We start from the raw sequence: 14274 nt of genomic DNA on the forward strand, positions 1-14274 counted from the left end.
TTATTATTCAACCCTAAAAAAACACATGTAAATACAAAAAATTTATATGATCGTAATGAGAAAGTCAGAAGCTTCAAATATAAAAGGAAAATAATAAACAGAAAAATAAACCCTAAATACTAATTAACCTTTCAATCTTCTAAAACTTTGTACACGATATAGAAACATATACATCATATTTGATCATCAACCAAACAAATCAAATTGAAAACCTAGCAACATAATCTACCTTTGAGAACTATATTTACCACTATATCAACCAATTAATAATCATAAGTATCATAGGTTATAAAACTTTTGAGTTGTAGTGGTTGATTATTATTAATTAAAAAAGAATATGAGAAGTCTTCTAGGTTTCAAATGAATATGGTTAAAGTACTTTGGCATCTATTATAATAGAACTAGACGAATACTCGCGCGTTGCGCAGAATACAACAATATATTTGAAATCTTTACAAATGTATGTTTTTAAATATATCATTGATGTTGTTGTCAGCTCTTATATAAAAAATCTTATAATAAGTTGGTATAAACATTGTTTGTTTTGAATTATATGACAATGTATACATCTTTTAAAATTCTATAATCCTAATTGTCTCAATAGTCTCTACCTGTGGGTTACTCATTAATAAAATTAAATATAATATATGGTTTAATGATATTTATAGTTATTGTTATAATTAATTAATTTTAAAAAGATTGTTTGCTTAAGATTTTAATTTTTATCATTGTAATTATTGAAAACATCAAACATTGTTTTTGTTTTTAAAGGTAACACTATAATTTTTGTATATAATATTATTTTTAACTATTGCTGTTGTAAGTTATTTAAAATAATATATTTGGAAACTCTTAATTAATTTAATTTGGTTTCAGAAATTTAACTTATTTAAAATTTATTTGATGAATATTTTTAGTTTCTTTTATTGTAATTATTTAAAACAACAAACATTGTTTTTGTTTTTAAAAATAACATTTTAATTTTTATATAATATTACTTTTAACTATTCTTATTGTAAATTATTTTTAAGCTACTTATTTGAAAATTATTAATGATTATAAAAAATAGTTTCATGGTTTTTTTTTGTTAATTTAGGATTGCAATTTAGGTTTAACACTATAATTTGTAACTTTTAACTATTTATAAAATAGTCTCTCAATTTTTTTTCAAGTTTAATTGAAATTTTTATTTAAGTTAACTGTTAACATTATATTTAAATTAATAATTTAACTATTTTGCATAAAATCATAAACTATACAAAAGTTATGAATTTAAAATAACAATTACTTACATACGACAACATATCTTAACTAATAAGTTAACTATAATATGTTAAAAAGTTAAAGTCATAATTTTATTAATATAAGTAAAATATAATATTTTAACATTGTAGTTTAGTTAATTTATTATTAGAATTTAGTTCTTTGCATTAATTTAACATTATTAACCAATTTATAATAATTATTAGAAAGAAATTGAAAAGTCATGGAGGTTTCAAATGCATGTGGTGTAAGTAAACATACCTTTTTTATAAGTATACTAGTCGAATCTCCACGCGTTGCATGTGAATATAATTATTTAATTAAAACAATAACATTTAACAAATTCTTATTTAATATTTATACATGTAAAACTAATGTCAATAGCAAAACAAACTCTATAGTTAACATATTAGTTTTATTAAATTTAATAAATTTATATAATTAGTTATTTCCCCTATTAATTCATAATTTTATAGACCGTTTTATGTTGTGTAAATTATATATCAAACATATATTTATTCCTATGTATAAAAAAACAAAGTAGTATGAAAAAATAAATACTACAACTTTTGATGATTTTATAGAACGTTTTAAGTTGAGGAAATTATATATAAAACATATGTCGGTTTGTATATAAAACAAATAACAAATAGTATGAAAAACACTATAGCTTTTAATAAAATAAAAACATTATAACATTATGACATTTACATCAAACAAAACTTATTAAACACTTATAAATCATTCAAAATAAATATTTAGAAAAACAACATACATTTGATATATAGAAACATTGTTATAAAAAATTTGTATTGAAATAACCATTGATACGACAAAACTTATATTTTTTCAACTCTTTCATTTTGAATCACAAATCTTTTCAAACATATGATTTTTTAATCAAAACTTACTTATATACTACTAATATAGCTACAATGTTTATAATAAATAAGTGGAAAATAAAAAAGCATTGTACATTAATAACCATAAGTTTAAACAACTTTTGAATGTTTTGGAAAATATAAAGACAAATTACATTAAATTTGAAATCATAATTACATTTAAATAAAAAAAAACTATTGAGTTATAGTTGGAGTTTTAAACTATTGATTTATGCCCAATAATATAATATAAATATTAACAATTATATGTTATAAAAACAATATTATAAGTATTTATCATTGAAATAATAATTTTTATACTAAGTTGTAACTAATATTATAATAATTTAAAGTATACGATAAGAAAGATATAAAAATTTGTGTTTGAATCAAATTGAATAAAGTTTTTGATTTAAAATTATTTTAAACTATACTTATTTTTAACTAGTTTATAAATAATTTATTTGAATATTTTTTATTTCCTATATTATTATTATTATTATTATTTCAAATAACAATAATTTATTAATGTAATATAATTTATTCTTTAGTTTTACGTTATTTTAAACAATTATTGCTTTTTACCAATTAAAAACTACTTATTTGAAAATTTTCATTATTATATTTTAAAAAAAAACTATCATACTTTTTTATTGTATTTTTATTTTTTTCCCTTAAAGCTACGAATTATTGGAAGAGAATGAACGATCCAAATAAAATGGTAATTTGAATTTCAAACTATAGTAATTGTTATGTACTGTGACCAATCTTAAAAACAATATGTTAAGAGTGGGTTAAGGGAGGAGGAGTGTTACAATTGAGGTATATTTTGATCACTTATATTATCTTATGAAAATATTAATATTTTATTTATTTTACTTTTCATTTACGATAAAAAATGAATATGAAAAAAGGAAATTGACAAATGTAATAAGATAATTTATTTTTATTACTATCAAAACTTTTAAAATTGGGTACATCCATATAAGTTTTGGTAGAACATAAAGAATTCATTTTTATAACACACATAATTATTGGTTTTCAACAATAAAGTCATATCATATTAAAAATCATTTGTTCTAATTCGTCATTATCACCAACAATTTGGAATAATAATTGTAAACTCCTTTCATCAAAATCAATTATAAAAAACTCCATCGATGTTATTTACAAAATAAGCGATAGAAACTAACATAGTATATACATACCATAAAATACATGTTGAATAATGTTCTCTTGTACATAAAATTATTTTCTTAACATAAAAACGAGAGAGACGACATAAAGATACATACATGTTAACAAAGTTAATTGCTCTGACTTATAAATAGCTTGATGGTTGATTTACCGAAAGTTCATGAGAAGTAATTATCAATCACACTTCATCATCTTGTGATTTTAGAAAGATGCATAACACATAAACTTAAAAAATGATCTCAAGTATACCTTTACAAACATACCTAAATTTGAACATTGGTTAATATCTAAAACTTTATATGCACCCAATTTGAGTTTACATATATTTGAAAAAGTTGCAGTTACTTTCTTACATCCATGGAACCACTCATATAACTCTTCAAACCCTACAAATATAATCTATCATTTTGTGTTGACATACATACAATATGTAATCTACAAATTTCTTATATAGGCTAAATATTTTATTTAATTCATCGATTAAATAACATGATTTGAAGAGTTTTAAGAGTTACAAATCATAATGTTTCAATTAATCATAAATTAATTTGTATAAATTGAATAGTCTTGGGAGTTTCAAATGCATGAGGTTCAAGAAAAAATGGTCTTGGGAGTTTCACATGCATGTGGTTCAAGAAAAAATGCTAGCTTTATAAGATATATAGATATAGATAGATAGATAAATAGATATAGATATAGATACATATAGATAAATATATAGATACCGGAAAATTTTAAAATAAAATGTAGTGCACTTACCGTATTTGAGTTTGAATTGGTGGTTTCTATTATTTAATTCATCAATAAATGCTATGTATCATAATTAATGGTGTATAAACTTTGACATTTTTTCCTATATAATAAGTAAGCCTTATATCATATAGCCCACAACATCAACATGAAAAAATCATTGATATTCAACATATTTCTTGTGCTTCTCGTTACTACAGGTGATTTCCAATCCTTTTCTTTTCAGTTAAAAGTTTTGTGACTTGTAATTTCCAATCTTCTTCTTTTCAGTTAAAAGTTTTGTGGCTTGTAATTTCCTATAAATCGATGGTTTTTCTTTATTTTAACTGAAACATCTATAAGTTACTAACATAAAATCCATTAATATTACTTTCTAATATTAAAGGAATTTTTCCTTTCTTTTTTAAATTTGTTGCTAAAAATGAAAGCTTGATATATTACATCACTAGATTTATTAATGAATACAAAACCATACATGTATTCTAAATTTGCAGGTATGAAGTTGCTCATGGCCCAAGAATTTTGCACTACCACTCATTTTTTACCGATATGTGAAAAGTATGCATGTATTCATGTATGCCTTAAGCTCTATGGACATCATTCCTTTGGAGAATGCAAAAATCCAGTAATGTGTCGTTGTTATCATCAATGTAATATTATAGGAAAGGATGGGATCCGTAGAAGCGATGAAAACTCTCCCCTCCCTTCTCCTCACATTAAGAATCACATAGTTTAAAGTTTAATCTCTATAAGTGTTGTTAAGATTATTAATAAAGTTGTTGCTTATTGTGACAAATATTATGGATGGTATATATATGCCTATAATGATATCATATCCTCAGTTAATGACACATATCTGCAAGTGAAAAGGCAAGAAGTAGTTGACAATTAAGTTATAAAATACAAGTAGTTGACTTTGTATTATAAAATAAAGAGTAAATTATCGAAATTGTCCATGTCAAAATTGTTTTCTAACTTTTATTTTGCACCCCGGTTATTCCTATGGTATAATTTTGCTGCGTTTTTTTAGTTTTAGTTTTATTATTTTTAAATGATTTATTAATTTTTTTAGTTTTAGTTTTATTATTTTTAATTCTCTAAATAAAATTAATATTACAATACAAATGGGTCCCACCCTTTTCCCCATTCCCTTTTTTGATAAATCTTTCCGACTTTCGTCTCCCTTAAATCATTCGTCTTCCGTTTACTTTCTGTCACCGGTACATGAAAGCTTAGAAAGGACGACATTGGAAAGAATCAACAGTTAGATCTGTGAAACGAGTTCTCGGTGAGAACTCAACAAACGTAAATCAAAATAAAAGCAGAACTGATGTGTGGATCTTGACAACAAGAGAGAGAGAGAGAGAGATGTATATGAAACTTTGTCAACGGTCGTCTTCACATAATAGAGAAGAAGCTACCATATTTAAAGGCGGGTCCTATGACTCATCTAATTTTTTTTTTAAATTTTCTTTAGTATTATTTTAAAAAAATGGATGGAAATGAAATTCGTTCTTTTCCTTATCTCTCAATTTTTAATACCAAACAAACAAGAGAATTAAAAGCATTTCTGTTTGGGATATTAATATAAAAACTTGTCATTTTTAATGGTTTTATGACTTTATCCCAACATTAATTTTGTATACAGATGATTGAAACTTGAAAAATAAAAAATACATAAATAACATTTAGCCTGTTCATGATTCCTCAACTCTTATCTAAGCAAATTACATATGAACTCTTATCTAAGCAAATTACATATGACTTGTCTAAGATGAGTTGTAACTTAGGAGGTGCTTGGGGTTGCTTTACAAAACAATTTATGACTTATTGGCTTTCTGAAACCCAATAAGCCAAAAAAAAATGACAAAAGTCAAAAGCACTTTTTAGAATAGTATTTGGTTTCAAAAAACATGTTTTAAAAAACATGTAAAATTGGTTTTTTTTTAGAACTGTTTTTTGCTTTTTAACCGAAATAACTTCAAAAATGAGATTTTAAGCCAAAAACTCTTTAAGTTATTGAGTTACTAGTTTTTTCACCATAAAAGTTCATACATACACTTTTAAAAAAAATCATTTTACCACCACTATAAGCGAATAAACAATTTTGTCTAAAAACGAAAAAGCGATCCAAAACACCCTTTACACCTACATACACCTACAACCGCAAATCGGAGGGGAAAAGGAAGGCGCGGAGAGGACTAAGATGGTAAACTATATATGGGTATTCCTTTTTTTTATTTATTATTATAGAAATAATGTCTTAATAGCTAAAGTCAGAGAAACAATGTTTTCCCCCATTAAGTCCTGACTTCTACAAATTTTATTTCATTTCTCTTTTACTAGATATTTCACTCCGTAAATAATCGTTGAAGTGACCAGTCAAGATTTTCTTTTTCTAGAGGGAATTCGAGGAAACCGTAGCATCCCAATTTCACAATAAATTTGAACCTTTTAAAACAGCCTAAATAAACCAAATCGTATCTTTTATCCAATTTAAGTTCAAAACCACACCCTAAGATAAATTTAGTTTCAAAAACCATTAATAGTTATAAATCCCAATTCCAAGGAAACATAACCAATGTAACATCAAAAACTCCAACGATCTGTCTCGATCCAGTGTGTACCTGTCACACCCCCAAACCAGAACGGTGGAAACGTCTGGGGGTGGATGACTTCATGTACAGTATCATAACAATTGAATAGTAGTGATCAAAGCCATACAACCATTGTATTGATAATTAAGAAGTTTACATTGTACATATAACATTGTTTACTTGATGTTAAATACATATGTCAAAAGTAAATAACGTGACGCGGCGACGCCCCATTCCTCAAAATCCTTTTGGTTACCTGTTTACTGATTTCATGAGAATACAAGTGGTTTTGAAAAAGTGTCAACAATTAAGCTGGTGAGTTCATAAGAGTGTTTTATGCGAAAAATCGGTAATGTTTCCTTGTATGAATGATAGAGTATTCTTTCAGAAAATCCAATATTTTCTTTAAAATGAGTTGTAAGACTTAACCCACAGACCAAAAATATAAGTAGTGTTGTACTGGGAAAATAGTATAATGAAGTTTTATCTTTGTATAATACTACTTGAATGTATGTTAACCCCGTAAACCAAATGTATTGTTAACTCCCCATGTGAGTTATCATAACCATGCTAGCGACTAGTGGCCTGCTACGACGTTCTTCGGGCATCAGAATGTTAGACATTTGTCACCCTAGACCTGCCGGTCTAACTGTAGCTAACAGCTTCGGTGCGGGGTTGTCAGTCCCGTATAGATCTATACACAAGTGTCACGCTCTCTTACCAAGATTCTGGTTATAATTTAGGACTTTAGTGTGTACTCTGGTAGGTACGGTGAAGCTAGTGTCTCACAAGATTGTATTAACATGTTTATGTCTAGTGTAATGAAACCCTTACTGGAAGTATTACCCTCCTATAGGGCCATATAGTGTAAGTATATTGATACCCTTAAATAATTATATGATTCGTCCAAAATGATAGTGTAGTATCTATGATTCCCAAACTATACCAATTATAGTTTATTATAAATGATTTGTTAAATCTATTTATATAAATATTTATATAAATACGTGATAGTTATCTTGTCTAGATGTTTTTAAAAGATTATATCATAAAAACTTATATCTAACACAAGTATGTGAAATTGGTATGAAAAGTCCATTTCTAGTTTTTGCCCCATTTTTAACGATATTTTCCGGGAACTAGGAAAATATAAACTTGATAAAACTTGTTTCTATCCCATTTGGGATTTTAACTCATAGTAGCCTAATATCTTTTAAAACCATATATTTTTAGTTAACACTCACAAAATGATGTTATAAACTTTTTATGTCCATTTTTGTTTAAAAACCCATTTTTACATAAAATGATACATTCATGAGTTTTCTTTTTGTGAAACTAACTCCTTGATATTTTGTCTAGTTTCAAAATGTATGACCAAAACAACATATTTTGGGTTTTATCCCACAAAAATGGTATAATAACTAGGTTATAACCATTTTTGCTAGAAAATCCATATTTTGTCCAAAGAAAATCTTAGTCTTTGTAGTCTTGTAATTATAACTTTTTCGTGGAAATATATAACATAGTTTTTGTTTTGTTTTTCTTATTTTTACATCTCAAAACTAACATACCACAAATAAATGTTCTAAAAACTAGTGATAACCACATTTCATGCAAATAATGCTTTATATTCAACATAAGAATGAAACATGCAAACATTTGTGTTGTAAACCAAACTTTACTTGTATCCCCCCCCCCCTAAAACATGAAAAAATCGAAAATATGGGGGTATGAACTTACCTTGAGTGTGGTTGTGGTTGGATAAAGAGGTGTCACAACTGACATTTTAGCTAGGAAATTCTATTCATGTTAACCATTCATCTACTGTAAAACATATACTCTAAGTAAATCTCACTCAATGCTCATTTAGATTCACCATTCATGTTTATCAAAGAGTCTGAAGCCCTAAGATCCATGGTTTAAATCCATATTGGACTAGGAGTTCCTTATTGGGCCTAATGGACCAATAAGTACCCAATGCAACTTTATTGGACTTAAAAGCCCTAATTGGATCCTAATTGGACCCAATTCATAAATCTAAAACAGTTTGGACCATTTGGGTCTAGAATGATTCATTCTAACCCTAATGGGCCTTATTGGGCCATAACTAATCCAATTAACCTTAGTGAGCCATAAGCCCATTCTTTTATTATAATTGGGCCGTGAATGCTTCCAAGAGCCCAATGGTCTAAAAAAATTTATGTTTAGGATCCAAATATCCTAGCTAAAGTTAATTGGCCCAATCTACTCCACCCTTTCTTCTTGGCCCAAAATCTCGGCCCATGTATGAACAAAAAAAATAAGAGAATTAGGGGGGTTGACTTTGGAGGTGTCACCTCCATAATATCCAACATGCATCAAGGCTTAAAACCACCATGCAACCAAGCTAGTCACCTCACCCCTCTCTCTCCCCTCTTCTCTTCTACTCTCGGCCGAAGACAACAAACACACACACACACATTACACCAAATTCTCTCTATTTCTCTCAAGAATCATCCATCTTCTTCCTCCAAAATTCTCAAGATTTTGCTTAGGTTTCAAGAGGATTTTCACAAGATAATCATCATTCTTGAAATCTTCTTAAGTTCGAGATCTACTCACGGGAGTTGCTAGGGCCGAAAATCACTTCATCTTTTCCACTTCTTCTTCAAAAACCGAAACATCAAGCAAAATGTGAGTTCATACCCCCTTTTTTCGTTTTTCATATGATTTTTGGGGGATAATGCAAGTAAAATGTGTAGATCTATGTGTTATATGCATGTTTTGTGTGAATTCTTAGTTTGTTTGGTAATAATGGGTTAGATCTTAGCAAATCTCGAAACTTTAAGTATTATTTACCAAAGATCTACAAACTATGACATGATATACATTACATTATCAAGCCAAAAGTGAATACATGTTTAAGATGCAAAAGAATTCAACAAAAACCTTGTTAAAGGTCAAAATTGTCAAGAAAACAAAAGATAAGGGTAAAAAGTGAAAATTCTGTTTTTAAAAGGGCCAAACAGGTCCTACATGTATAAAAAGGTATTTTTATGCTAAACATACTTTTAAAAGGGCCAAAAATGCAAATTTTAGCTTAATGGGCCAAAACTTTTGGGCCTCACAGTTTTGGCCCCAATTTGCGAAAAAAATGAAGTTTTGGGGTTAAAAATGTTATTTGGCCAAATTTTGAGTCATAAATGTAAATAAACCAAATTTAGAGGTGAAAATATCATTTATTTTCAAATTGGACCAAAAATGTAAAGTTTTCCAAAAATTGGGCCGAAAGTGTAAACTTTTACAAATAAGGGGTTGAAAATGTATTTTTCTGCAAAACAGGGTTCTAAATGTGAAAATATAACATTTTGGGTTAAAACCGTAAATTTATAGACATTTGGGACCAAATTACAAATTTTTATAAATTATGGACTAAAGTGTCATTTTTACAAAACTTTGGGCCTTAATTAAAAATTGGAGGATTATTGGCCAAAAATGTCATTTTTACAAAATGAATGCTTCTTATCATCCAGCTAGTAAACCTTGAGCTAAAACAAACAACGGAACAAAACAAACGAACGAAATACGCCGATAACTATTTATTGGGCCTAATATTCACATTTCTTGGCCATTGGGCCCTAAGGTAGCGTTTGGTACATGGACAAGGTGGAACTGGACTGGACAAGACTGAACAGAACTGAACTGGACTGAACTGAAGAGAACTTCTATATAGTGTTTGGTGTAATTAGAACTAGACAAACCATGATGGTCAAATTACCAAATCATCCTTAAGACTTAACATGTTATAATTATAAAATTTTCATATGATATTTTTTTAAAAATAAAAATATTGATAAATAATATATATATATATATATATATATATATATATATATATATATATATATATATATATATATATAATCCAAACCTATGTAAGCACCGAGAAGAACTTGGAAGGACTTTAGATTATTGTTTTATTTTTTTCATGCATCAGAGGGTCTTTTATTTTTTTTATTTTTTTGTTTTTAATTATCGCGTGGCATGAGAATGACGATCTTTAATTTTTTTAGTTATTACAGTGGAGGAGTTGAGGATGAGATTACCAAATATGTGGTTTCATATGGTATTAAGTTGCACAGGAGAGACGTGAACATGAGTGGTGGTGTGGTATTTTAGTCTTAATGTTCTTGTCCCACTTTGTTCTATGTTTTTAGGTGGGACTAAAATTTGAAGGTTTAGTCCCATTTGACTTAGTCTTTGTTCCACTTATTTCTAGTCTCATCTCTGCCAAACGCTATTTCAAATGATCTTGTTATGTTCTGTCCCGTCCAGTTCCACCTACCAAACGCTGCCTAAGGGCCCAATTAAGTGTATATTGAGCCCAATGTTTTTCCATGACATGTTTATTGGGTCTTGCGACCCACTTACATGTTAATTTGGGCCTAAGTTATGGATTACATGTTTATTGGGCTTTTGTGGCCCATTTACATGCCTATTGGGCCTAAATCACCCTTTTTCATGTTATTGGGCCTTTGTGGTCTAATTACATGCTAATAGGGCTTGGAATGGAAACTTCACATGTTAGTATGCCGTAACTAATCCTTTGTGTAATCATTAAATGTCGTATACCTATATATGTACCTTTCGAATACAAAAACATACCACTTATACGTAAACATTAAACATAATACAAAAAGGGGTTGAGAATCTAGTGAGACATGTCGGTTGGCACCTCTGAGTGTACAATCGTAGCCTGTATTTATAATCAGAGTTTCCTGGTAGGAAAGCGGGAGTTTGTGTATAGATCTATACGGGGTGACCCCCCACGCCTTAGTTGTTCGCTACAGCTAGACTAGGCCAGTCTAGGGCGACAACATCCTTAGCAAGACCGGCATTTGGAAAAATACCAAGACGGGCGACCTAGTCACTATCATGCATGGTTATAACGGCTCATATAGGGATTCAATTCCAAAAGTAACCTTTCGAAGACAAACTCTTCAATTGTGTCAATACAAAACGACTTATTTTACGATACAAGAATCTAGACATTGTTATAAATCAGAAAATATCGGATTTTCTGGGGAAATTATTCATATACATTTATCATTTATTCACAATACAATGAATCTAAACTACACTCTTATAAGTTATAACTATGAAATTCACACATGCATTTATACTTGATTTTCACATCATTTTCAGACATTTTACAGAAAATATCGGATTTTTTGGGTTTTTATGAAAGATACAAGGACTTTTACTCAAACATACTTATGAACTCACCAACATTATATGTGTTGACCGTTTTCAAAATAACTTGTATTCTCAGGTAATCGTTAAGCCGGAAGATTTGCAAGTGTGTATGGTTTCGTTTATGTAATAGCACTTATCGTACTTTTAACAATTTGAACTTATGTATTTTAACAATGTACTTGATGTGAACAATGCTAGTTGTATTATGTAATGTTGGTGAGCATTGTGTTACGATTCATGTATATTCATTGTGATGATTATTCAATTGTTAGTCACACGAGCCCCCAGACGTTTCCGCCGTCTGGTTCGAGGGTGTGACAAGAGGTGATGGTGAAAATCTTCTAGCTTAGAGCACTTTGAAAGTGGTTGAAGAACTCCTTGAAAATGGTCTTATCTTATGGGTTCAACACACAATAATGTGTGTAAATGAGATGAATCTAACATGAAAATGTGTAGAAACACTAGATTAACAAGAACACATCCTAAGAACCAACTTGGAGGTATTGATATTGGGAGGATTTGGACTTGTTTCTTGAGAGAAAAGTGAAGAACTTTGAAGATGGTGGGGGGGGTGTTGAATGTTCTCGACCGTAGTTAAAGAGGGAGGGGTGAGGTGATGTTTGCATTGTTGTTTGTTGGATAAAAGCCTTGATACATGTTGGGTAATATTTTTTGTTGGAAAGGATGAAACCTCATGTCACGAAGTCAACTCTTTTCTTCTTTTCTTTCCCACCAAAAACCTCATAAAGCCACCGAAATCACATGTGATTTCGGTCTAGCACCACCGAGTTCACAAGGTGATTTCGGTCCATATACCAACCGAGATCACATGGTGATTTCGGTCCAAGTACCAACCGAGATCACAATGTTTTGGGTCCTAAGCCGAGAACCCTAAAAGCAAGGTATAAATCATGATTTATGTCCTAACCCGTTGACTTTCGTTGACTTGTTTGGCTTTTGCTGACCCAGAACTGCCAGTTGTCACGGTACTATCATGCACTGCCATCCCGCATACATTTTGATCTTGAAACAATATTTTTAAGGGAAAATAGGTAAGCACAAATCTTAGTGAATTTCACAGATACACAGTATCATATCATACAAGCTCTACCCCTAATACACATATATCAACAATATCAGCCACCCAACCACATATGTATGCCAAAGAACAAATCAGAAACATCATACACCTACTAGGACACATTGGCTATACTCGATCCCCCTTTCTCGGTATGTCGAGCCCTTCGGACACATTGGGTAAGCTCAATCCCTCGAACCCGAACCTATTGGGACACATTGGATACGCCTGATCCCCCTTGCTCAGTTCGTCGAACCCTTATGACACATTGGCTACGCCCGATCCCCCCTTAGATACGCCGAGCCCTCTTATATGTATTCCTCAGTACGTAAGAAAATATCATACTCCTACTAAACACTAACCCAGCCTAGAGCTACCCTCATAAACATCCTATAGCACATACGAGCTAAAGCAAAGAATGCATTACATCACACAATGTAGTGAGAAACACACAAAACAAAAATCTCACACTTATGTGCGCATACTAGGATAATAATCTAACCACATCTAATAAAAGCTTCTGGAGGAAATTGAACACTATGATTAAACCTGGGCAGTTATGTAGTCGTATTAGGGATAAATATAGCCTGATCAACTATATTTATTCAGAATACGACCAACATGTGTTCGGGAATAATCATAGCGGGAAATGAATCCAAGAGCCTACCTTACTCTCCAAAAACTCTAGGGAACTCAAAACTAAATAATTAAAAATATACTATAGGAATAATCAAAACATGACTTGTTCCCGCACTCCCATGCAGTCACCATGGATGATGGACAGCAAGGGGTGCACTTCTACCAAGAACTAGTGGCTCAAGGAGTGTTTGAAGAGGGTCTTGAAGGGGGACAAGGGGGAGCCCATGACGTTTGACCCGACGAGTACACCGATACCGACTATGAGTTTGAGGGAAACGACGAGGCCATGGAGGAAGATAGGGACGTGAATGAGGCCCCTGTCGAACCACTTGTCGATGAGGCACACCATGGCCACCCTGCTCCATCAGCGGATCCCGTTGGCGAAGATCGTTCTCTGGAGGCGGAGGTCGCCACACTTCGACAACAGTTGTTCGCTATGGAGGCGCGAGCCGTACAGGCTGAGCAGGAAAGGGATGAGGTCATCGGAGAGATGACCGAGATGGCTCAGTTGTTGGCACAACATTTTGGGATATGATTTCGCTACCATCTTTAGACACTTCTCAGTATGATCAGGATTAATAGCGAATCTTATTAGTATTAGGATTCTCTTAGGCGTACTATACTATGTACTATG

General features: G+C 30.4%; 1 long non-coding RNA gene across 1 annotated transcript; it reads left to right on the plus strand.

Moving 5' to 3' along the window:
- The first annotated feature begins 4238 nt into the window (after positions 1-4238).
- On the plus strand, positions 4239-4887 carry LOC145111069 (uncharacterized). The gene is made up of 2 exons (XR_013710163.1): positions 4239-4291; positions 4586-4887. It is a non-coding gene; the product is annotated as an uncharacterized LOC145111069 (long non-coding RNA).
- The last annotated feature ends 9387 nt before the right edge of the window (positions 4888-14274 follow it).

The sequence above is a fragment of the Lactuca virosa genome, chromosome 5, assembly GCF_052849685.1.
Source record: "Lactuca virosa cultivar CGN04683 chromosome 5, Lactuca_virosa_CGN04683_v6, whole genome shotgun sequence".
Classification (NCBI taxonomy): domain Eukaryota; kingdom Viridiplantae; phylum Streptophyta; class Magnoliopsida; order Asterales; family Asteraceae; genus Lactuca; species Lactuca virosa.